General features: G+C 41.7%; 1 pseudogene across 2 annotated transcripts; it reads right to left on the bottom strand.

Moving 5' to 3' along the window:
* Positions 1-2768: 2768 nt before the first annotated feature.
* On the bottom strand, positions 2769-6666 carry LOC149184869 (pentatricopeptide repeat-containing protein DOT4, chloroplastic pseudogene; annotated as a pseudogene). Of its 2 annotated transcripts, XR_016257339.1 has the most exons (3): positions 3757-6666; positions 3473-3577; positions 2769-3260 (listed from the first exon to the last, which is right to left on the bottom strand). The product of XR_016257339.1 is annotated as a pentatricopeptide repeat-containing protein DOT4, chloroplastic pseudogene, transcript variant X2 (transcript). The 2 variants fall into 2 exon arrangements; XR_016257338.1 differs by having other exon boundaries at positions 3473-6666.
* Between the last annotated feature and the right edge of the window lie 20234 nt (positions 6667-26900).

Genomic DNA, 26900 nt, shown 5'->3' with positions numbered 1-26900 from the left:
CCATCCAAACACTCTTTGCCTTGGCAGCTCAGAACGGTTGGAAAATCCATCAAATGGATGTAAAAATTGATTTCTTGAATGGAGATATGAAAGAGACTGTTTTTATGTCCCAGCCAGAAGGATTTGTTGTGAAGGGTCAAGAACATAAAGTATGCGAGCTTGTAAAATTATCGTATGGCCTCAAGGAAGCACTGCAAGCCTGGTACAAGAAGTTAACTGAGCATCTTCTGAATCTCAACTTCAAACATTATGATCTTGATGATGCAACTTTTTTTGTCAAGAAAGTTGGCAAAACAGTTGTATATCTTGTGGCTTATGTAGATGATCTTTTGATGACAGGGAACATTGAGAGTTATATCGCATCCATAAAGAAGGAATTGAGGAAAGGTTTTGAAATGACAAACTTGGGGTATGTTCACTACTATCTTGATATTGAAGTAACTCAACATCCGAAGTTTATATTCCTCTCTTGTAAGAAGTACATCGGAGATTTGTTGAACAAGTTTGGCATGGCTGAGTGCAATCCTTTGACCACTCCAATGGAACAAAATTTAAAGCTCACATACACTGAAGGAAAAGAATTTGAGCATGCAACAAAGTATAGACAGCTTGTAAGAAGTCTCAACTACCTGACTACTACCAAACCAGACATTTCATTTGTTGTTGGAATATTCTCCAGGTTTATGCAAAAGCCTTGTGAGAGACACTGGTTTGCTGCGAAAAGAGTTCTAAAATACTTGAAAGGAACTCAAGATTTTGGACTTGAGTATACACAGGTGGGTGACTTCAGCTTGATTTGATACTCTGATTCAAACTTTGATGGAGATAAAGAAACTGGGGTATCTACTTCAGGTTATGTTATGAGTCTTGGATCAGGAGCTATCTCCTGGAGGTCACACAAAAAATCAGTTCCAATGGATTCCACAACTGAGGCAGAATATGTGGCAGCAACTAAAGCAACAAAGGAAATTGTGTGGCTTAGGAAAATTCTGGAAGATTTGCAGGAGAAACAAGTGCATTCAACTCCTTTCATGATTGACAATACTTCTGCAATAAAGTTGGCCAAGAACCCAAAGTTCCATGATCGAACGAAGCACATCAATACAAAATACCATTTGATTCGACATCATGTTGAGGCCAAGACAATCCATCTACGCCATTGTTCCACAAATGAGCAGATTGCAGACATCTTCACCAAAGTGCTTGGAAGAGAAAAGTTCGAAAGATTCAGAAGGATGTTTGGAGTCACCAACATCACTTCAAATTAAGGGGGGTAATGTTGACACCTAATCATTGGGATTAGGTGAATCCATGTAAAATAGTGTTAAAAAAATAAGAATTGGAATATGAAAAGACACTAGGAGATGAAGCCCCAGAGTCTCTCCCTCCATGTATATATCTATTATCAGCCTTAATGCAAAAACACAATTCATTTGAGGAGTTACCTCCTGGCCTGACATCCATAAATGTTACAATAATACTTAGCAATTACAAAGGCAGTAAACCCAACTAGGGCATTGCACAATTGAACTACAACTGAATGTTCAAACCTTGTGAGAACCAATATTTCCAGTAAATAAAACTAATAATAACAGCAGCAACTACGTCATATCAAGGCAACAATCTGCTAAAGTGGCTTTGCTAAACTAGCATTGAATGGAATCCTAACCCATCTAGAAGAACTGGAAGAAGCCTTTGCAGTTTTGAACATCTTAAATACTCAGTGAAACAAGATTCTGTTAGGGAAGTTGAACTCCCTATAATAATAATCCTTCCCACCATTGATATCTTTATGTGATTGTCACAGACATATTAGGTTTCAGAAACACTATCATCCTATGGATGTCTTTGACACTAGTGGGATCCAAGGCAATTGTAGTTGATGAAAACCTACAACAAGATTTTGGCTTCATCAACAGGATCCCATGGCATCAACTACTCACTCGTTGTGACCTGAATCAATAAAAAAATCATTGATAAACCCTTTGCTGGTCTCCTCCTCATCAGGGACTCCCTTATTAGCCTTCATCCATCTTCCTTATGCCATTGGCCTTCCTATCTAGGTTTTCTTGATCCAATTAGGGCCAATCCTTCCACCTAGGGACTTGACCAACTTCCCAAGGATGGTTCAGCGGTGTTTAACACGTTTCTTACAAGTGAGTTGTTCCTCACAAACAATTTTATACTATAACTGGTGCATACCATAGTTACGGAACAAGCCATGATCTACTGATCACTATAAAGTCTCATTCAAGTTTCTGTTAACACCCAAAAGCTCAAAGAATCAAAACAATAGTAATTATCACCTGAAGATGGTTGTAACATATTCATGGTTCCGGGAATCTCCTCGGATCATCACCAGAAAGACAGTAAACAACTGAAAGCCTCACATTTTCCTGTTATTCTCTTATTTCATACCTAACTGCAACCGCACATCTTATGACCTGAGAATCTCATTTGTATGAAGAACTTAAAAAGACTTGCTTGCAAATCTCAAATACCTTACAGATACTGTAGAAATGAATGGAAACGTCAAAAACAGGCAGCAGATAGATAATGGCGGCAGTCAAAGCTGTGTTGAAGTGGTTAGATATTGAGTAGTCATGTACCAATAAGAATCTAATAGGGATGCTTCCCTTTATAACCAGCCTTACACCTTGCTAATTTAGCTAAGCATGATGGCATCATATTTCTAAACTTAATCGACGGCTGTAAAGTAAGGTGATGATTGGAGACACAAAAATTCGAGTCCGTTTCAAGATTTCATATCCAATAAATATGAAAGAAAAATCACTTTCTTCCTGTCTGGAAATCTCTGCAGAAACTATTTGTTTGAAGTTCTATGAGAAGAAGTATACTGCCCCACGAAATACCATATCTATGGTAATTGGCACCCGATAGCTATTCACTCTACTTTGGGACAAACAAAACATCTGGTAAGGCAAGGGAGATCCCACCATCAACAGCCTAAGAAGTAAAGCACATTATCCAGCCACAAAGCATGTTCAGAACTTCAGAATGTCCATAACCCGTACTTAAAGGACAATATAGTTCCACTATGTTGGAAATTAACTAGAAAAGTAAAATCACCTGTTTCTTATAAAATTTGGATCAAACGTTCCATGAGCATACAACAATTATTTACCCCGTTCTTTGTATGTGTATATATTTCATGGCAATTGATGCCTTTTGTGAGATATACAAGTCACATGACAATAATACTCCCATGTTCGACATCCAGCTCCTCATTTTGGCGTTACCTGACAGCAAACAGAATGTCTCTACTTGTCATGTCATGAAATTGTGTACCAGTACCATTCTATATAAATCATGTCATTGCTCGAAATACAATACAGTTCCACCATCTTATAAAGCAACTATAAAAGTAAACCAAATCCCATAGCATTGTATCCACCTAGTTAAATTACAAAATTTGGATCAAACATTCCATGAGCATACAAGAAGTATTTACCCCGGTGTTTGTATGTGTGTATGTTTCATGACAACTGCTGCGATAAACAAGTCAAATGACGATTGTACTCCCATGTTAGACATCCTGCTCCTCATCTTGGTGTTACTGACATCAAACAAAAGGTCTCTATTGTGATGTCATGAAATTGTGTACTGGATACCATTCTTTATAAATCGTTCACCAACCCTTGGCATGTAAACACCAAGACTATTATACAACTGTTTACTACTTTCATTACAGTTTTAGTAGTCCACCATTTATTTTTCTATAGATAAATACAATACCTAGTCCTGTCATTTTATGGAAGCCAAGACGAGGCAAATTTTATGGACAAGTACTGCCATGACAGAGGAATTTTCTTTCAGCAGCACCGATAATCTCCACAGAACCAACGTCCATATGAAAGTAACGGAAAAGGTTTATATCCTTTACAATCATTTCTTGCTAGAAAATCTTGGAAATCAATATGGTAGCATTTTGACAGTCACCACCAACACGAAATCTCTGATTAATACAGATAGGTGCCCCGGGCGAAGTAACTTATAACCCCAAAAGCTATTGGCAGTTTCTCACTGTGGCCATAAAGGATATGTTCCCTCTCCTCCACATCTTGGAGCAAAAAGCGTGTGTCAGGCACATGCCATACCTCTTTCATATGTTGAGATGCTTCCTTTTCTGCCTGTGGGTGTACGCTGTTCCCTAGTATAAATCATGAACTTTGTTATCAACCTCAATCCAACTGCGTCCTGGTTTTTTTCTCAATCCCCTGTTTCTCAACATTGTTCTCACCTTTGCAACATCACTCCATCTACCAGAAACGGCGTATATATTTGACAGAAGTACATAAAATCCAGTATTCTCCGGCTCTAACTTGAAAAGATGTTCTGCCACCTCCTCTGCTAACTCTATGTTGCAGTGAATTTTGCAGGCACCAAGCAAAGCTCCCCAAATGGTCGAATCAGCTTCGAATGGCATGTCATTGATTAAGTCATGTGCTTCCTCCAGCTTCCCAGCACGACCAAGAAGGTCAACCATACATGCATAGTGCTCCATCGTCGGCACAATATCATATTCTCTACTTATAGAATCAAAGAAATGCCAACCCTCATCCACAAGGCCAGAATGGCTGCATGCAGACAGAACATTGATGAATGTGACGTGATCTGGCTTCAAGCCTGCCTGTTTCATCCGATAAAAGAGTGAGAGTGCTTCATCAACGTGCCCATGCATTCCATACCCTGCAATCATTGCATTCCATGAAACAACTGTTCTTTGGGACATGTTCTCAAAAGCATGGCCAGCAAGTTCTATGCTACCACATTTCGCATACATGTCTGTGAGAGCATTGCCCACAACTACATGTGAGTCAAAACCCCTTCTTATTATGTAATTATGTATCTCCTTGCCCTGTTGGAGAGCCGCTAAGCGGGCACACGCAGGAAGCACACTAGCAATTGTTACTGAGTTAGGTTTTTCGCCAAGTTGATTCATCTGATAAAAGAGTTTTAATGCCTCTTCACATTGCCCATTTTGTACATAGCCCACAATCATTGCATTCCATGAGACCACATCTCTTTGCGACATTCTGTCAAATACTTGTTCTGCATCCTCTATACTCTCACACTTGGAATACATGTCGACAAGGCCACCCCCAACAAAGACATGTGACTCCAATCCAATTTTGATTACATAACCATGGATTTCCCTCCCCTGCCACAGAGCTGTTAAATGGCCAATTGCAGGCAGAATACTCGATAAAGTAAATGAGTTGGGCTGCACACCTGCGGATTGCAAATACGAAAACAACTTCAAGGCATCAACACAATACCCATTCTGAACAAAGCCTGCAACCAAAGCATTCCATGAAACCACATCTGTTCCAGACATCGCAACAAACACCCGGACAGCATCACCTATACTTCCACATTTTGCATATAAGTCTATAAGAGCATTCCCCACAAAACAATCTATATCAAATCCCCGCTTTTTAACAAAAGCATGGACTTCCTTGCCATTTCGGAAAGCTTCGCTGCGGGCACAAGCCGGCAGAAGATTGACCACAGTAACAGAGGTGGGATTCACGCCCATCAATTGCATTTTATAAAACAACTTGAAAGCCTCGTCACATTGCCCACTCTGCACATAGCCTGCAATCATAGCATTCCAGGTGACCACACTTCTTTGAGACATTTTGTCAAACACTTGGCGCGCGACATCTACTTCCCCACATTTGGCATACATATCTACGAGGGCATTTCCTATGAAAATATCTGATTCGATACCAACACTTATAATGCAATCATGGATCTCCTTGCCTCGTTCCAGAGCTGAAAGGCCAGTGCATGCCTTGAGAACACACGGAAACGTGAAATTGTCAGGCTGCAGGCCTTCATTCTGCATTTGGTAATACAGTGCCAAAGCTTCATCATACATTTCATTCCTGACATACCCACTAATCATAGCATTCCATAAAATAACATCCTTCTTTTCTACTCTATCGAAAACAAGGCGTGCATCAGAAGGACTGCCACAGGCTAAAAACATGCCCACGAGCTTAGTAGCTGAAAACAGATCCTGGTCAGCTCCAGTGCTGAGCATTTGGGAATAGAGTAGCTTACCTTCTGGTAATGATTTCAAGCGGGTACAAGCCTGCAACAGTGAAGCGTAGGCAGATGTCGCTACTGGTATGCATTTGTTGCTCATTAACACCATAACAGCCAGCGCATCCTTCAATCGACCTTCTCTACATAATCCGCTCAACTCTATATTCATGCTATTGAATGAGCTATTTGTGATTTCACAGATGGCGGGATTGAAACTCAATCTGGGGAATCCTAGATGAATGAGCTTAACTAACCAGCGCGTATTGCTGGGATGGCCTGGCAGGCCTGCTAGTAATGTCGATGTCAATGTCATGTTTATGTTTTGGGTTTGGCATTAAGCAATATCATCCTATACACATGGAGGAAACTAGGGGAGCCCGGCAAGGACGCACTAGCATGGTATTTTTCAAAAAGCCGAGGATAAATCTGTTAAAAGATGTTTGGAAGAAACAGGAGGCCGCCATTGCAGAAGTTCTATTCATTCTGAGAACAGAGTGGGGTGCCATTATGTGAAACATTGTATTGTTCTTATGACTATCCACTGATTGTCTTTGTGCTCTGTTTATTTTGTTGGGTTTTACGAAAAAGTGTGGGGGGATTATTATCACTTAGTTTATATTCTTCTTCTATAATACTGTATTTTACTGTTTTGTTTGGTTATTTTATATATAAGATAATAAGTTAAAAAAATTTAATTATATTTATGTATAATTAATGATTATAAAGTAGGTTAAAGGGATTCTTGAGTACAATGATGTCTATACAAAGCAAGAGAATCAAATGGCCTCTTAAAAAAGATACAATGCATGAAGTAAATCAACATCAGGCCCCAATGGAGAAGATCCAGGAGCTAATAGGTCTGAGGATCAGACCCATCTCTCCTAACATCCAAGGTTGAATGAAAACCCTGAAAAAACTCAACAAAGTCTGTTGGAATGATGAAGAGCCGGTGGAAAGTGCAGATTGTCCACTAAGTCTTTGCCTGGGGAGGTTCGCGCGCTGCTGAGGTCTGGAGGACCTAGTTCTTCTCCCCGGAACGAATCTACTACTGAGATCTTGTGTGGTGGGGTGAGGTCCCCCAGATCCTCACTGATCTAAAGTCTAGATACATACTGGTATCAATCGGTCTCTTGGTGCCCCTGTTTGAAGGTAGTACCCTGAAAAATGTCGTGATCCTCTGTGTGGGGTCTGGTCTAATGGGAGGTTGAAGAATATGCGCTCGAAAATTGAGAGCCTCTTACATATATAGGGCCAAAAAACTCTGATTGGGATACTTGAAAAAGTCGACGAGGGTCTAAAAATCTTTGAACAAGCAATGAAACCCTCCTCTGATCTCGTAGTAGACAGGGAATCCAAGAATGAAGTGCACCTCAGTCTCCACTCCTTGTAATTGACATACCTGTCAAATTCTGTTTGGTCTATCCACCTGGTGGTCCGTCTCTACCCGAAGTCTATGAGAACCTACTCTAAACTGGCCTAGAGGAATGTGAAGAGCATTCATCCAGTGATGAAACGTATACTGGGGTCGAACAATGAGCCTGTCTCTCAACTCCAAGAAGTGCTCAGTGTAGAAGGTCATCTTTAGGTGCAACCCTCTCGGAGGACTGGCCCAGGTGACCTAGACGAACTCCCTGTAGATGTCCTCCTTAATGATCTTGTTTAGCTCATGTCTAGTAGAGAAAAGGTGACCATGGGCATCTAAGGAATATCGGGAAGGAGGGAGACGATATAACATATGGTAAGTTTTCATTGAGGGGAAAGGCTCTTTTTACTATGTAATTTCGTTCTTGCTCAATATGGAGTTGACATATACCCCTTTTAAAATAAAGATAAAATATTTTTTAAATTAAATAATAATGTCAAGCACGATAATAAAAAAAATGTATATATTTGGTTAGTTTTTCTTGAAAGTATTATGAAACATAGTGCAAGTATAATTGTGCTTGCTATATTGTTTGTTGTAGTCCTAGTCTAGCTATGTTTGCTATATTGGTTGTTGATATTATAATCCAATGCAAAAGAGATATGGTAAAAAAAATTCTCTCACTCTCAGTTATAAATCTTATGTTTCCATATCCATATCAAATAAGTGTTGCAGGGTAGCATAGTCCCTGCCACTCATGGAAATTATGTTTTCAGAAAAAATGTAAATTGATATATGAAGTGGAAAAATGAAATTATGCTTTCAGAAAAATTACAAATTAATATATAAAACGGAAAAAATAAATTACCAATATCATAAATCAAATATTACCATCATTAAAATAATAATATATTATAATATTCCATTGCACAAATTTAGTGGACAAAAATGGGATAACAACATAAAAGGTTTAATTGTGTTATCTATCTAACTTATCACAGAAGTGGCTCATAAAGAACACAAATTTGAAATCCTCAATTTGAATTTGACTATGATTATTGGTTGGGTCTCCACCCAAGTCCCTAATATTGACTATTAAATAATAGCACGAGTGTTCACTCTACGAGAGATAAATAGTCATCACACAACGGGAATCACACTGGGTGACATTCTTGATGTTTTTGTAAGTGGCCATTTTATATACATATGCCTACTATTTTGGTAGTTTAGACTCTAACTGTTGTGAAGTGATGGCTTGGGTGCAGGTGTTAAAGACAATCTCCCTAATCTACCTGCAAGTTCTTCTATATCTTGATCAATTTCCCTTTCTTCAGTTCTTGGCGCATCAGTCATTAAACTGATATTTCATTTCTTTTTAAAAAAACACCACGGTCATGTTTTATTATCAAACAGTGGCTTTCGGGAATTCTTAAAAGAAATATCCCTTTTTGTGGACTTACGCATACAACAAATATATATTCACGTTATATATTCCTCTTGCATCGGTGATGTTTATAGACAGAATTTTACCATGGGCAAAGGCTTGTGTATATGTATCGCCTCGATGATAGTTATGTATCGCCGCCCTCTATGCTAGTTTTGCCGATATATATATAAGTCGCAATCGCCAAAGCGATGGTCTTCTTCCCTTCGAATCAACGGATCCGATGCACTAATACACGGCCTTTAATAAATCGGTGGTTCCGCTTTTCGGTAGTCGACTCACTTAACAACTCTTCTACCTCCAAGATAACGGACCTAGCGATAGATATATGTTGCAATTTATATTAATTCGGCTCCAAATTCGGAACTCGGCCCTTTGTCACGCTATGGCTCCTTTCGGACCAGAAGGCTTTGTAAATCGGGCATTCAACTATCAGTTCCAACGAACCTCTTGACGCCGATATGGTCTCGGATCAACGTGGGTAAGAAATTACAGTTATAAGATTTCAAATATACCACGACCACTTAATGAAATTATGCAAGAGTTCTTGCTATAAGCAGAGACATATGCGCTATTATAAAATCGAGCCTATATAAACCATAAAATGAAAAGGGAAACGATTCAATGATTAACATACAACATTTGCAGTGTGAGGAAATAGGAACCTTTCAACACCGTCGCACTATCCAATAATCGACAAGTACATATTACTCTTCACATGCATATCACAGAGTCGTTTAATAAGAGACACCGAGAGAACAAATTTTTCCAAAATAATACTATGGCGCTCGCCCCTCTCTTCTCTCTGATGAGAGCTTTGCTACCTCTTTATTTATAACTAAGGATAGGCCCTCTCGGTCCTTATCCGATACAAAGAAAAGCATGCTTTACAGGATGATTTAAAGCTTGATAAGCTCTGTTACAAATAGCATGATTTATTGCTAGAATTTATTCTATTTTTAACTAAGAAAGCATTGAAATTGCAGGCTAAAGGACCCCACTCCCTTGCCTATAGATTTTTTTTTGGATTTTTTGGAATAATTTGGAAGATTTTTCCCCTCTGAGTCACATGCTCCTGCATCAGACTCCTGAGGACAAAATTCTTCATGGGCTCCTGTCCATGAGCTCATCTATAGATTTGCCCAATTTCTATAGAATGTCTTCTGTAGTCCAAGTAGCTTCATCAATCGGTTGTCCCTTCCATTTCATCAGATACTGGAAATATTCTCGTCCCCTTGTCTTTCTATACACTTTCTTATCCAGAATTCTTTCTGGCTGTAAATCCTTAGCTGTGGGTAACTGTTTTACCCAGTCAATCTCTGGAGTCTCTTGATCCTGTGTTGTATCATCTGCAGCTTCATTCTCATACTTGTACAAGTCTGCAACATTAAAAATTGGTGATATTCCCACACCAGGTGGTAATTCAATCTCATAAGCATTTGCAGAGAATTTCCTTAGTATCCTACATGGTCCAATTTTCTTGGATTTTAACTTATTATACTTTCCCTTTGGAAATCTCCCTCCTGAGGTGCGCTAAAACCAGGTCTCCAACTTCAAAGTTCATTTCTCTTCTCCTCATGTCTGCTCTAGTTTTATATTGAATGTTGCTGTCCTGTAGCTGTTGTTTCACCTGTTCATGTATTGCCTGCATTCTTGAAGCAAAGTCTTCACCTTCTGCACTTCTCATTTCTTCTTTTCCCAAATTCCTTAATTCAGATATTCCCCTTGGGTGCATTCCATACACAATATGGAATGGGCTTTGTCCTGTGCTCTTGTTTGGTGAGTCATTATATGCATATTCAACTTGTGGTAACACTTGATCCCATTGCTTTGGATGTTCTGCAGTAAAGCTCCTCAAAAGATTGCCAAAACTTTTGTTCACAACTTCAGTCTGTCCATCAGTTTGTGGATGATAGGCAGAACTGAAACGTAATTTAGTTCCCAGCTTCTTCCATAGTGTTCTCCAAAAATGTCCAACGAACTTTGAATCCCTGTTTGAAACAATGCTTTTGGGCAATCCATGTAATCTTACAATTTCTTTAAAAAACAAGTTAGCAATGTGAGAAGCATCACTAGTTTTATAACATGGAATAAAGTGTGCCATTTTTGAAAATCTGTCCACTACAACAAAAATTGAATCATAGCCTCTTTGAGTCTTTGAAATCCTAGCACAAAATCCATACTTACCATATCCCAAGGCCTATCTGGAATTGGAAATGGAATATACAACCCTGTGTTCTGGCTCCTCCCTTTTGCATACTGGTAGACTTTACAATTTCTTACATATTTCTCTACTTCAGATTTCATTTTCGGCCAGAAGTAAAATCTGTTGAGCTGTTCAAAGGTCTTCTCTCTACCAAAATGTCCTGCAAGTCCTCCACTATGCTTCTCTTTGATTAAATTCTCTCTCATTGAACAGTTGGGTATGCACAGCTGATTTTTCTTAAATAACAGTCCATCTTGTATAAAATAATCCAACCACTTGCTCCTGTCCGCCAAAACAAGATTCTTACAAGCTTCAAATGCCTCCTTAAAATCTGAATCGGTCTCATATAATTCCTTAAGAAAATCAAAACCCAACACTTGGATTTGACTTTCTTGGAGCAATACACTTCTCCTACTTAAGGCATCTGCGACTTTGTTTGACTGTCCAGTTATATGCTTCAACACAAAATGAAAGCCTTGAAGATATTCTACCCATTTAGCATGTCTCTGGCTGAGTTTTGGCTGCTGCATTATAAACTGCAATGCATGGTTATCTGAATAAAGAATAAATTCTTTCGACATTAAATAATGCCTCCACTTCTTTAGTGCCTGCACAACTGCGTAAAACTCCTTATCATAAGAAGAATACTTCCTTTTTGCATCATTTAGCTTTTCGCTGAAATAAGCTATTGGTCTATCTTCTTGGCTTAAGACTCCCCCAATTGCTTCTGCGCTGGCATCACACTTAACTTGAAAAGTTTTGTTAAAATCAGGAAGAACCAAAATAGGCTTTTCAGTTATTTTCTTCTTTAACAGCTGAAAATTCCTCTTTGCTTCAGCAGTCCACTTAAATGGTTGTTTATCTTTATTTATGGTCTCAATAATAGGTGCATTAATCTTACTAAAATTCTTAATGAATTTTCTGTAAAAACTAGCAAGACCATGAAAACTCCTTACCTCAAAAATACTCTTGGGTGAAGGCCACTCCACAATTGCTTTGATCTTTTCTAGATCCATCTTCAATCCTTCAGCTGAGATAACAAATCCCAAGTACACCAGCTCCTCTTTCATAAATAAACACTTCTTCAGATTCAACAATAATTTTTCTTTCTACAGCTTTTGTAGAACATAATTTAAATGCCTCAAGTGTTCCTCCTTGGATCTGCTATAGACTAATATATCATCCAGATATACGATTACAAATTTACCAATGAATTCTTTAAGAACTTCATTCATAAGCCTCATGAATGTACTTGGTGCACTGGACAACCCAAAAGGCATCATTCTCCACTCATATAATCCTTCATTGGTCTTAAAAGCGGTTTTCCATTCATCCCCTTCTCTTACCCTTATCTGATGATAGCCACTTTTAAGATCTAACTTTGAAAAATATTTTGTGCCAAACAAGCAATCCATTAAATCTTCAATTCTGGGTAATGGAAATCTGTACCTGATTGTAATCTTATTGATGGCTCTTGAATCTGTACACATTCTCCAGCCTCCATCTTTCTTCGAGATCAGCACTATTGGCACTGCACAAGGACTCAGGCTTTCTTTAATTAACCCCTTGTCAAGCAATTCTTGCACCTGTTTCTTAACTTCTTCATTTTCTGCAGGAGTCATTCTATACGTTGCTTTGTTAGGTAGGCTTGCTCCAGGAATTAAGTCTATATGATGATTGATTTTTGAATTGGCGGTAATTCATTAGGAAAATCATCAACAATAATATCATAATAATTCTCCAGCATTTCTTGAATTTCAATGGGTAATTCAGAAATTTTAGTAGAATTCAGTATTACCTTGGGCTTGCAAATTACAGCAAAATTTACCTCATTTTCTTCAATCTGCTTCAAGTATTCCTTCCCTCCAAGTAACAGAGTTTTTGGATCAGTGTTCTGTCCTGGTACATCTTCTTCTTGCAGAGGCAACAATGTATGATTAACACCATCTTTTCCAAACTTGTAGGTGTTTCTCTTCCCGTCATGTATGGCTCCTCTGTCAAATTGCCAAGGCCTCCCAAGCAATATGTGACACATGTCCATAGGCATCACATCACAAACAATTTTATCTTTATACTTGCCCACTTGAAATTCCACTTCACACTGTCCACTTACCAACAGTTGATGTCCCTTTTGTAACCATGACACCTTATAAGGTGTTGGATGCTTCATTTTCTTCAGCTTCAGTTTCTCTACTACTTCTGTAGAGACCAAATTATCAGTGCTGCCACTATCAATGATCATCTGGCAACATTTCCCTTGGACTTTGCACACTGTCCTGAATAAAGTTTTCCTTTGTGGCGGTTCAGCAGCCACCTCCTTCATTGGCTTAAGTAAAACTTTATTAACCACCAGAGATTCTCCTCTTTCTGGTGCGTTTTCTTCTTCTGCTACTGTTACCGCTGGTGCTTCTTCTTCAGCTAGAGCAACAATTGCATTCCTCTGCTTTATGTCTGCATTCTCTGGGCACTCAAAAGCTCTGTGTCCCAGCTTGTTACATCTGTAACATCTTATTTCTCTGCCTCTTCCTCTGCCTCCTCTTCCTCTAGAAAAACTCCCTCTGCCTCTTGCATTACCTTCTTTGGGTGCATGCTGGGTTGAGCTACTGCTAGCTCCATCTCTAGGTGCTGTAGATCTTCCTCTACCACCTTGACTTCCTTTTCCTCTGAAAGTCCCTCTCCCTTTGGCAGACTGCTTCCTTATGAGTTTTTCCTCAGCTTTCAGCGCTATCTGATAAGCTTCCTCTACTGTTTTAGGAGACAGCAGACTTATCTCATCCTGAATGTCCATCCTGAGGCCATTCATGTATCTAGCCACCTTCTCATCTGTGTCTTGAGCTTCTCCTGCTCTTATGCTTACTTTATAAAACTCTTCTATATATTCTTTTACTGTTAAAGCTCTCTGTCTAAGATTTTGCATTTGTCTAAACAATGTTTGCTGATAATTACTTGGCAAGAACTTACCTCTTAACTTTGCGACCATTTGGCTCCAGTTCTTGATTGGCTGCTTACCAAGTCTCTTCCTTTCCGCCTGCACACCATCCCACCAGAGTGCTACATGGCCTTTTAACTTGGTGACAACAAACTTTACTTTCTTCTCATCCTCTGTTTCCTCGTAATCGAAGAATTTATCCATGCTGTTAATCCAGTCGATCAATTCTTCTGGATTTAGTCCTCCTTGATATATCGGTACTAATTGGTTCCATGGCCTGGCTGTGGACTTTAACACTGACTGAAAGAACCTCATCTTAGGAGTAACCTGTACAGCTTCCTCTTCTTCAGCAGCTTCAATTTCGGGCTCACTAACATCTCCATCATCTATATTTTTATCCGAAGTTAATGCATCCACTCTAGCTCGCAGCTCTTCTACTGTTTCCATTAGTTCAGCATTTGCAGCAGGTTGTCCTCTTCCACCACGTCCTCGTCCTCTTCCAACTCTGAAAGCCATCCTTCTTCTGCTCCTGAGATTCAATTCAATGTCAGTTGTTGGCTTTGATACCACTAATGATGGCTTGGGTGTAGACAATCTCCCTAATCTACCTGCAAGTTCTTCTATATATTGATCAATTTCCCTTTCTTCAGTTCTTGGCGCATCAGTCATTAAACTGATATTTCATTTCTTTTAAAAAAAACACCACGGTCATGTTTTATTATCAAACAGTGGCTTTCGGGAATTCTTAAAAGAAATATCCCTTTTTGTGGACTTACGCATACAACAAATATATATTCACGTTATATATTCCTCGTGCATCGGCGACGTTTATAGACAGAATTTTACCATGGGAAAAGGCTTGTGTATATGTATCGCCTCGGTGATAGTTATGTATCACCGCCCTCTATGCTAGTTTCGCCGATATATATATATATATATATATATATATATATATATATATATATATATATATAAGTCGCAATCGCCAAAGCGATGGTCTTCTTCCCTTCGAATCAGCGGATCCGATGCACTAATACACGGCCTTTAATAAATCGGTGGTTCCGCTTTTCGGTAGTCGACTCACTTAACAACTCTTCTACCTCTGAGATAACGGACCTAGCGATACATATATGTTGCAATTTATATTAATTCGGCTCCAAATTCGGAACTCGGCCCTTTGTCACGCTATGGCTCCTTTCGGACCAGAAGGCTTTGTAAATCGGGCATTCAACTATCAGTTCCAACGAACCTCTTGACGCCGATATGGTCTCGGATCAACGTGGGTAAGAAATTACAGTTATAAGATTTCAAATATACCACGGCCACTTAATGAAATTATGCAAGAGTTCTTGCTATAAGCAGAGACATATGCGCTATTATAAAATCGAGCCTGTATAAACCATAAAATGAAAAGGGAAATGATTCAATGATTAACATACAACATTTGCAGTGTGAGGAAATAGGAACCTTTCAACACCGTCGCACTATCCAATAATCGACAAGTACATATTACTCTACACATGCATATCACAGAGTCGTTTAATAAGAGACACCGAGAGAACAAATTTTTCCAAAATAATACTATGGCGCTCGCCCCTCTCTTCTCTCTGATGAGAGCTTTGCTGCCTCTTTATTTATAACTAAGGATAGGCCCTCTCGGTCCTTATCCGATACAAAGAAAAGCATGCTTTACAAGATGATTTAAAGCTTGATAAGATCTGTTACAAATAGCATGATTTATTGCTAGAATTTATTCTATTTTTAACTAAGAAAGCATAGAAATTGTAGGCTAAAGGACCCCACTCCCTTGCCTGTAGATTTTTTTTGGATTTTTTGGAAGAATTTGGAAGATTTTTCCCCTCTGAGTCACATGCTCCCGCATCATGAAGGTAAATCCCCTCTGCGGATAGAGACGATCCCTACTAGCCCAGACCGGGTCTAGCAACAATCAAACAATGCTATCACGCAAGTTCCTAATTGCAAATTAAAGGTGGATGATGAGAACCTACTTGGATTCCAACGCTAATATTCATAGAAGAGACGTCGCTCTCGTTCCTTTGCTTCGGCCAGTCACGATCCCCACGATCTCCATGATTGGACACCTGCACATGCAAAGAACAACGCAAATACAAGCATAAAATCCAATAGATGCAATTATATATCAGTCAGAAAAGATATAACTCAACATCAATCATTACAAAAGACAATGAGAGTGGAACCATAATGATAGTCATCTATTATTGATAATCAACAAAGAAGAATACAACCATAGTTCTGATGTCAAATCCTCCTTTGGCTGGGTGATCAGCTACACAAGTCTTGCAAAGCTTGTTGGGATGGGAAACAAGCCTCTCTCTCTTGGGTGACAAGAATCTCCTCACTTAGATTTGGCCTTATGGGTGCAAAGAAGGCTCTTGCAGCTTCAAACTCTTGAACTCCTGGTATTCTCTATCACTATGCTGGAACTGGAACTCTGTTCGGGTTGAGATGGAGCGCAAGACCTTGGATTTTGTTTGTTGGGATCCAGGTTGCGATTTGTGGCTTATTATGATCATTACATGACTCATTCACCGGATGGCTGCGACCATGCCTGAGTCTATTTATCGATCCTCTCTGGATGGTTGCGCCCATACCTTGGATCTAGATTGTTATGTACTCTGTTACGGATGGCTACGCCCATACCACATATATCATTAGAGTGGTTCTTGATTGTTTGTGGTCATTTTGTTTGATTGAAAAATTCTTAACTCTCTCGTAGTTAGTATTCATCGAACGAAATGATATTCTTTGGCATATAGCTTGCATTTAGGGAATTGTGAGAGATTACATACGGTAGGACCTGGAAATTGAAACCTAATCAAAGATCAACCATAAAATGAACTGAATGAACTTAAAAACGCATTGGAACATAACGCTCACTGTTTAGAGGTCTAGGCTAGAGACGTGCTCCGGCGTCGTTAAACCTAGTCACTAGTGTTTCACATTACGGTTGGGTGATTCCTCCTCTTGTGACTCGATAGTGGTCTAGCACGAACTTGAGCTCCCACGTACCATCGCGTATATAGGGGAGACCCCACTAGGTTATCTTCCTTTATCCACAGGAAGCCGTGTCTGCCGCCTTACAAGCCGTAACGCACCGAACACAGCATTCGGGAAGATTGATTGCCGTACGGGAAGTCCTTGGTTTTCATATGACTGCCAAGGTGTATATGCAGTTTTACGGATTTGTTTGGTAAACCCTTTGCCTAGTCTCTCCAGAGTAGTCACTTTTGATCCTTTTCGGATTCCTTAAAAGAAAAGGCTCACTTGAGCAGTTTGTCGCTTCGGGCTCACAAAACATTTGAAGGCGACTAGAGTCACCTTTTTGTCCTTTTCTCGACTCTTAAAACATGAAAAGGTCAAGTTGTGTCCTTGCGTCTTAAAGCTTATTTGGCTGCGATTAACATTACCTGGTTAGATCTTGTATGCGTTAGTTTGAGTAGGGTCCTTTATCGTTAGATTCCCTTAGGTTTTGTTTGAAGTTTGTCATCCTGGCTGAACCGTCGACTCCCATTCCAAGTGATCAAGGGTCTCCATCTTCCGTTGCTCCTGAGGTACCGGTTGTGAGTGATACTCTTCCTGTTATCCCAAATATCCAACCGATCAACTCTCGTGCCCCGGACGACGAGGATTACGAAATTCATTGGAACCCCATCTGGGAGCCTGAAGAGGACGATATTCCTTTTACCCCCCTTGGTGTTTCGTCTCCAATGTCTACCTCTCACATGGATGAGACATCTCCTAGAGTGAGTGAGACACCTGTTTTGTCGAATATCGACACTCCTATCCCGGCTACTTCTCCGGTACCCTCACGCTATAAGTCGTTGAGGGACAATATAAGTGCCAGGATCCGTGCTTCGAGTATGTGGGACCCCCATATCACTCCCACTACGGGATCTTTTGTTTCACGAGTCCACAGTACACCTGTCACTTCAGTTCCAACGAATCCAACTGTTTGTGTAGCACATTCAACTCCGGTTGTTAGTGTCGTTACCGCGTCTTTAGCTCTGGATACTGGTGCTGGTCCCCCTCACGGTCAAGTGAGTAGCGCCTAGCCGGCACACACACCCAAAGTTGTTCACCCTGCACAAAGTGCACCACCCTCTTCTGCTCCCGTTCCAGGAGGGGGGCCGTATGATCAGTATGGGCAAGCTATTCAAGATCCGAATGCGCAAGGTCCTTTCTATTATTACGATTCTACTGGTCAGTTCCTTTATCGTTCCGGACCCTTGCCTACTCAACCTATTGTTGAGGTCTCGGTACCATTATCCGTTGCTTGGAATGCCACCACTTTCCATGGGGGCCAAGCAATGCCTACACAGCTTCAGGGACTGCTTAACCAAGGCCAGCCGTCTTATATGCTAACCCCCCAAGAGCAGCAATATTACGGCCAGTCTTACCCAGGACAACCTGGGGGCCCACAAGGACAACCCTATCAGGGACAACCTTCGGCCGCTGGTGGTCCATCCTTTACTTATCTGAATTAACCTTCTGGTTATCCAGGGCAACCTAGTACCCAACAAGGTTACCCGTCTGGACAACCAGGACAACTTTACATCCAACAAGGTCAACCTGGTGTCCAGCAAGGTTATCCCTCTGGACAAGCAGGACAAACTTATATTCAACAAGGTCAACCGGCAGTCCAACAGGGGTACCCTTCTGGGCAAGGGGGGCAGCCTTACGTACAGCAGGGCCAACCCACTGCCTAGCCTAGCCATCCTTCTGGGCAAGCGGGTCAGCCTTCCGTACCGCAGGGCCAACCCACTGCCCAGCCTAGTCATCCTTCTGGACAAGCTGGCCAACCTCAAGGTCAACCGGCCGTCCAGCCCGCTCAACCATCTGTTCCGCAAGGACAACCCTTGGTTGCACAAGGACAACCTGGTACCTAGCAAGCTCATCCTTCTGGGCAAACGGGTCCGTCCCAAACCCAACCAGGACAACCTTCCGGCCAGATGGTCCAAGCTCAACCTGTTCAAGGACATCCTTCTGGGCCCCAAACTCAAATTGGTTATCAGATGCAAGGTGGATTACAATCCCAACCGTCTTACCAAGCGCAGCCTTCTTACCAGGCTCAGTATGGAGCTCAGCAACCGTATGGTTACCAGCAACCCTAGGGGCAAACTCAGTTTACCCCTTACCAAAATTATCAACAAATGCAGGTCACCCCTTATCAGAATTATCAGCAACAGTATGTTGCACCTGCAAGTCAAGTTGCTAATCCATGGGGTGCTGGGGGGCAAATCCAGGGTCAGCTGTCTGCTTATGGATAGAATCCTTATGGACAAAACCCCTATGGGCAAAATCCCTATGGGCAGAACCCTTATGGGCCAGGCCCATCCGGACAAAGTCCATGGGGGCAACCACCACCTGGTTGGAACCCTGGTACTACCTCTCTTCCACGGCCACAAATGTCCTTCAATCCTCAGCTACCTTTCTTAGCGACATTGGAACTGCCAGATGTGTCCAAATTGACAAATGATCCCATTCTTCATAATCCATATTGGCCACCAGTTCCAACTAAGATACCCGGTGATTGCCCAAAATTTGATGGCAAAGCTGGCGAGGACCCTCAAGCCCACGTCATGACCTATCACCTTTGGTGTTCATCCAACTCGTGGCTTGATGATTCCATCCGGCTCCGCCTCTTCCAAAGGACTCTCACCGGCTCGGCCGCTAAGTGGTATATTGAGTTGAATCGCGGAACATTTCAAGATTTCAACTCGTTGGCTATGGCTTTCCTAACTCATTTTCAGTTACCCATTCGGTATGAGACAGGGACACATCTCCTTACGTCTCTCAAACAGGACACGGCCACGCATATATCCGATCATATACATGAATGGAGACGACATCGTCGCTTGATCAAATTCTGGATTCCTGATCAGCTCCTAACCGATTGGTTCACAACCTCCTTTGTCCCTGCGATCGCGCGAGACATTGCCATGGGAGCTTGTGTAACTGAAGAGCAAGCTATCGCGCGTGCTCAGTACCTTGACTTAGCCTATTCTCAGTCAGGTACTTTATATGATTATTTTCCAGATGCCCCGAGACCCGGAACATCCAAAGCTCCGCCAAAACCATCTGTTGACGGTGTTATTGGCTCTGTAAACGCATCTTCAAAGAAATCATCCGCGAACCCTGGGAAGCAAAAACTGAATGCTTCTAGCGAAAACACTTCCCAGGGTCAATCTAGTTCTGGAAACACTTCCGAGGTTAATGCCGTCCAGTCCACCACGGCAGATAAATCCTCGAAAGGGAAAAAGAAAGGGAAAGCCAAGAATAAATCTGAACAGCCCAGACAGGACTCCTCTAAACCTCCACCCGAGGAAGGAGCCAAACGTAAACCTAAGTATCCTTGTCTTATCTGTGACGAGGATCACTATACCAAGGACTGCCCCAGGCAGTCCGAAGTTAGTCGGTTGTTGAAAGGTGCTCCTGGGACCCCTGCTGTGCTTAAAGAACCTTTCCCTTCACAGCAAACTCAAATGGTGGCAGATCCATCGCAACCCTCTTCTTCGTTCGGCTCTCAAGTATTTATGGCTAGGATGATTATTATTGATTCCCGTCCATATCACTACTCGAGTAAAAGAATATCCATCTCATGCCAGGAAAGAGCCTGAGGTCCCCTCCAGCGCTCCTCCGTCCAGTTCTAGTCCACTCCACATCGAGAGACCTAGCATTGAGACGACCATCTGACCCCCTCCAAAAGGTGTACTCCGGAAGTCTTCTTACAACCCTAATGCTCGTGCCGCCCAACACTACAGCATCGTTGAGGACTTAGCTCAGGCCCCGTCTGCTATGTCCGCTCTAGAAGTACTCCAAAGCTGCCCCTCCCAGAGGAAGTCATTGCTATCGGCCATCGGTAGCATAGACCCGGCTGACTCAGATCTGATTTCTTTTGACCTCGAGAGCCATACGCCGAGACTACCTCACCAAGTCGCTTTCCTCATACAGGTCATTATCAATACTAAAACGATCCATCGTACAGTCATTGATGAAGGTGCCTCAACTTGCATCATGTCTGTTTCTTGTTGGAAAGTTATTGGTTCTCCGACATTGAGCCAGTCTCCTACAACATTGGAAGCCTTCGACGGAAGAGAGTCCCATCCTTATGGTATCCTCCAACGGTTGCCCATCTCTTTGGAAGGGAAGACGGTAGAAGTGGAGGTCGAAGTTGTCGATGCTAATCTTACCTACAACCTCCTCCTCGGACGTAGCTAGACATACGCCATGCAAGCCGTGGCCTCCTCTCTTTTCCGTGTCATTCGTTTCCCCCATCAAGGGAAGATTGTCACTGTGGACCAGCTCTCCTTCTTCGCCTCCTCTTCCGAAGGCAACGTGCCTTTCGTGGAGCATACCTCTAAATCGTGTGAGAGCGTGGGAGCTGGACTCTTTAAAGATCCCACCCTGATGGGTGTCTTTCCCCTCCCACCTCCTAATCTCGCTCCTATTAACATGATTTCCGTGCGCTCTGATCCGTGGGTCCTTCCTCCCACCGATCAGATAGAATCTTGGGGCGATATGATGTCGTTGAGTCCCGCCGAGCTCAACTACGTCGAAATCGTTGCTGCATCAGCTCCACCTCCCGAACCTGCTCCTTCGAGTGGTGTTCCCAACTCATATGTTCATTCCCCTTGGCTTGGAGATGATGCTACTTCGGATCCATTAAAGGAAATATTTCCTTCCGATGAAGCCATTATAGAGACCATGTCTCTTGAGGAACCCCCTTGGTCCGATTATCACCACCGTTCCTCGTTCCTCCCTGCCCATCAGGAAATGGTCGCCTGTCTCGAACGGTTTGCTTCTTGTTGTTAACACCCAGGTTGTTCCCTATGACTCCCAAGGGAATACGGCCGGGGTAACCACTAACCAATCTTTTGATCACTGTTTCTAGCCAAACTGTGATCAGAGAGGGCTCTCTCTTTATGATTTGTATCTGTTATGATAGTGTTTTAGGCTAGGTATTATGCACAGGTTTTGTTTATGTTTTGGTTGAAGATTTTCTTTCAGGTCTTGTGATATAATGTTCAAAGAGTCAAATATCATTGGGCAATGGAGTCTGTGGCTGCAGGTGTCTAGGAACCTTGGGGTGAATTGGTGAAACTTACAGGGCCATTTGGATGCTTCATACAACAAAATTTTTGATTTATAATATGAGCAGGTGAAACAAGTAGTGAAAGCATTTAAGAATTTTCACTAAAGTATTTAAGTATTTCCACCAAACTAGGTATAAGAAACGGATAGATGTCTCAGGAGCAAACTTGAATCCCTGGGAATGTCTATCACTGCAAAAGATATAGTTTTAAAGTGCAGCAATTAAGAATTACACTTCATTCACTGTATCTGAAGAAAACATGGATAATAGCTCAGATTGAGTTCAGGGTAATCAGTGATTAAATCCTGGAACTATTCTTCTACTTTGCTATTAAGTGTAAAACATTTAAACAATAAAAGAGAACAAAAGACTCGAAAACATGTAACACAGAGATTTAAGAAAGACTTATTGTTTTATGAAACAGTCTGGAATCCTGCAACATTCACCATTCATCACAATGCATCAAGGTACGCCAAGCTTTGGAAATTCCATTCACCCTTTGTATTATTTCTCTGAGAATTTTACAGCAAGTGAGATCTCCAAAATGAAAATAACAACAAACCCTTAAGCTTATGTGCGGGGTGAATATATACATACGTTTTTACAAAAATATCTGAGTTCTAAGTTATCTCAGACTTAATGTTCTCACCAACTTTTGAGATATTATTATCAGAAATTTATTACAGCATTGAATACAAAATAAAGGCGTCTTGATGTTCTGTCAGAAGATATTTTGGCCTTTGGGAGCTGCTAAGTCGGTTGGGATACTTTGATCAAATGCTTGAGAACCCGACTTTATGGCTCGTGCGCTGTATTTTTGGTCTGCCACCTGTGATTGTGATTGCTGCTGTGGTGAGTAAATAGCCCTGCTGAGTTGGCTCAGCATCTGTCTTTTCCTTGTGGATTTATCCACCAAAATTCTGCCTGTGCATGACTGCTCAAAAACTGGAGAAAATTAACGCTCATGGGTTCTGGCTTGATAAAATTATCTGTGTCAAATTCCTCCATACTTCCTGTGTGGGCAATTGGTGTTTTATGATTGCCTCCATAGTTTCATCTGCTTCTGTATACTTAAAGAAATTTGGTGGTGTATCAAACAGGTGATCAATTTCATTCATAATAAAAAACAGGTTATCCACCCTATCATACAAATTCTGCCCTGATGCTGGCCCTGTTTCTGCTGAGGTACTGGGCTGTTTTGCAATTTGTGCTGCAGCATGGGCATCAACCCTTTTGATGTAATTTTCCAGGGTAAGCAGTCTTCCTACACTGCTTAATATGCTGGGGAGGCCTCTGTTTTGTAATGCCAGGAATCTGTCCAGGAATTTGTTGATTTCGGTCTGCATATCCTGTGTTCTCCTCTCCAGCGTTCCAACTAGGCTTCTTAGTGTCAGGACTCTTTTAACTACTGAGATTGTTTCAGTCCTGTTAGTAATTCCCATGGTAGCTAGTTGAGAGCTAGTTTTGTTATTTAAAATATTGATCATTCTGCTGGCAGCATCTGGCATGTGGCCAAGGCTTGCTCTAGCTCTGTGTATTTCCCTGTTTGCCTTTGTAATGAGTACTATTTGCTCATCCATAGTCTCAATATACTGCCACTGATTGGTGATGGACCGACCAATGTTACCCCAGAGGACTGCTTTTAACTCTGCTGTTACCTTTTCTAGTGTGAGCTCCTTTTCAAGTTCAGTTATCCTCTTCTTTAGAGCTTTTACTTCTCGTTCCTTTGCAGCCTCACTCTGCTTGCTCTTATCAAATCTTTCATTCACTGTAGTCAAAGATTTTTTGACTTCATCAAGCTCTTTCATTTGAGCCTCAAGAACTTGGATTTCGGCTTGCAGCCTCTGCATATCCAGACTAGGAGTCTGCTCTGTTGTTGGTGTAGCTGTTGCTGTAGTTGGTGCTGTAGGCCCTGTCTGTTGAGGAGGAGGAGTAGTTGTTGGAGGGACTTGATATTCAGAGCAATAGGAGTGTCCATGGTTTTCTTTAAGCTCAACAACTCTAAGTAAATGGCTCAAAAGGACCAGCACAGAACAGAAGTGCTTTTGTAAAAACAGTGTTGAGTTTCAGGTATCAGAGCAGGAAATTATACAACAGCAATTGAAATACTGTTTATATCAGGAATCAAGGCTACTGTGTGGTCTCACTATCTCCTCTTCAATAGGTGAATTCCGTAAACAAGAGTCTTTAGGGAATGCGCAGGCAATACCTCTTTTTAAGTGAAAATACGGGCAACAAGGCTCAGCTGGCGTTTTTGGACTTCATAATTACAAATGGGGTATATGCAGAGGGAAATGACCGGTGAAATTATGATTTTTATCGTCTCTTTAGCTCTCTGAGTAATTTTATTTTCAATTGCAGGCGTATGGAGGATAGAAAACGAGAAATACCTGGTAATTTACGAACAGAGGTCGTGTACGCGTGCAAGGTTGATGCTGTGGAGGTCGCCTTGGTCAACTGAGCAGGTTGGCAGAGTTTTTAGGACGTAAACGGTCATGCAGAGAAAACAGTAGAGAAACGCGCAAAAAATGGGAAAAATAGGCGTTTTTTGGCTTAATATGGGCTTTTTTTATGATTTTGGCGCTTTTTAGTGATGACGTCAGCATGACGTCATTGGCGGGTCAAGGTCAAGTGACGTCAGCTGACGTCATCGGGTGACGTGGCGGTATGCTGTTGGTCCATGGGGGATGGTGCGGTGGCAGCCACGTCAACGGCGAGGTGGACGAATAACGGAGACAAGGACAAGCGGACATGACGTGGCGATGTACTACTGGAAAACAGTTGGCGGTTAGGACCGTAGCGGTTACGGTTAAGGCTAGCCGCTACGGTCTCTCGGGGCGGTTTAGGTACGGTCCCAGAAGTGTCAGACCTGGCTCCGAGAGCCTTCATCGTGCGACGCGTGGACTGGCCCTGACGTGACGCAACGTCACTTTCTCGGGCGTTAACGGTCCGCTGCGGGGGCTGCTCCGATATCATTGTGGATCGTCGGATCCTCGGGACCTGATCCGACGGTGGGCGGAGCAACAACGTGCTCGGAGTATATGCGCGGGCGGAAGACTTTGGGTTGTGGGTTTTTTGCAAGGTTTTCAATGTATTTGAGTTAGTATTGGACCCCCGCGCTAATGCTTGGAATAAAGGCTAAAAAGGGGGGTTTTGGACCTTGGCAATCTTTGCAGAGAGGGTTTATGGGTACAAAGGGGTTCTTATGGGGTTTTTAATACAAATGAAGGTTTGAAAGGTAAGTTGGGCTTTTGCAAGGGGGAGTGGGGTGGGACAGGTTCACCAAAGTGACCAGAGGTCATTTTGGTTCCTTTTTTAAGAACATATGGCTATAATGCCAAGGGAAGAGGTATTTATAATATTTGGGGCTTTATACACCATAGTGTTAATATTATTAGGGGAAGGGTAAGATAGGGGAGCTATATAGTAAAATTAGAGGTTAATATGAATGAAGGGAGCAGATGAAGGGGATCTCACTGAGTTTATCTGAAATTGATTTAGTTTAGAGAGTAGATCAAAATGAAAAGTTTCTAGACAAGAAATGTGGCTTCTGAATGAACAAGAACCACCATAAAACCATGATCTCTCTCCATAAATCTCAGCTGAAAAGGGAATGTTAGTAATGGAATGAAGGGGGAAAGGGAGGTTAGTCATGCTCCTTGCTGCAATTTGATGGAATTAACCACTTTGTCCATTGACAGATTTTGCCTTGGAAAAACACCTTTTGACATATGTGCAATGGTGAAAATACCCTTTCTGCAACCACAACTGCTTACCCGGCTATTTTCCTAGCATTTTTTGTTTCTCCATTGGAGGGTGCACTTGGACTTGCAAACCCTTACTTGCCTTTTCTTTTCTTTGGCTTTTTCTTTATTCTTTTCTATCTACTTCTACCCTTATCTCTTCCAAGGTCCCAGATTAGGCTGTTGGGATCCTTTTCTTCTCTACCTAAACTAGTTGTCTGCCAAGATTAAGCAGTTTGGACAGACTCCTTTCTCTATTCTATAACTCAAAATTGAAACATGGCATGATCCAGGTTAAACTGTTGAATCATCCACCAAAATTGAAATAAGGTCATCAATATTTGAAACACTTTACACACCTCTTGTTCTCCAGGAAATATGGGATCTTTGTGATATCAAAGCAGAGCATATTTGGACTTTCCTTGGCCAATCATGAAATATGAAACCTATTGGTATAGGTATCCAACACTTGTATCCCATTTCAACCCCTTCAAACACCTATTCAAATTTATCAAGTGTCTTTTGAAGGCAATATGGGAAACATTATGCAGACCCAACCCATCAACATCTCTGTGAAACCAGGGATTGTCGAGCATATTCACATTGGAGTCACTTGCACTCCAGAGGAAGTTCAACTCTACACCGATCTGTTTCACGAATTTCGTGATGTCTTCACTTGGTCCTACGAAGAGATGCCCAGCATTGACCTTAGCATAGTGGTGCATGAGATACCTACGTATCCGGGTGCTAAGCCCATTCGTCAACACCTACGCCTCGTGCACCCCCGAAAGGCTGCAGCCATTAAAGCAGAAGTCGAAAAGCTTCTCAAGGCTAGTTTCATTTACCCCATTCCACTTACGGATTGGGTTTCTAATATAGTCCCTGTGAACAAAAAGCAGGGCACCATCCAAGTCTGTGTTGATTACCGTGATATCAACCGCGCCTGTCCTAAGGATAACTTCCCCACACCCTTCATCGATCAGCTCATTGATGAGTGTGTAGGAAG

This window comes from Pinus tabuliformis, chromosome 3_2 (genome assembly GCF_031772625.1).
Source record: "Pinus tabuliformis cultivar Carrire ecotype Pingquan chromosome 3_2, CPIR1, whole genome shotgun sequence".
Classification (NCBI taxonomy): domain Eukaryota; kingdom Viridiplantae; phylum Streptophyta; class Pinopsida; order Pinales; family Pinaceae; genus Pinus; species Pinus tabuliformis.
Note: the sequence above shows the minus strand (reverse complement) of the source record. Positions and strands in the feature narration are given on the sequence as shown.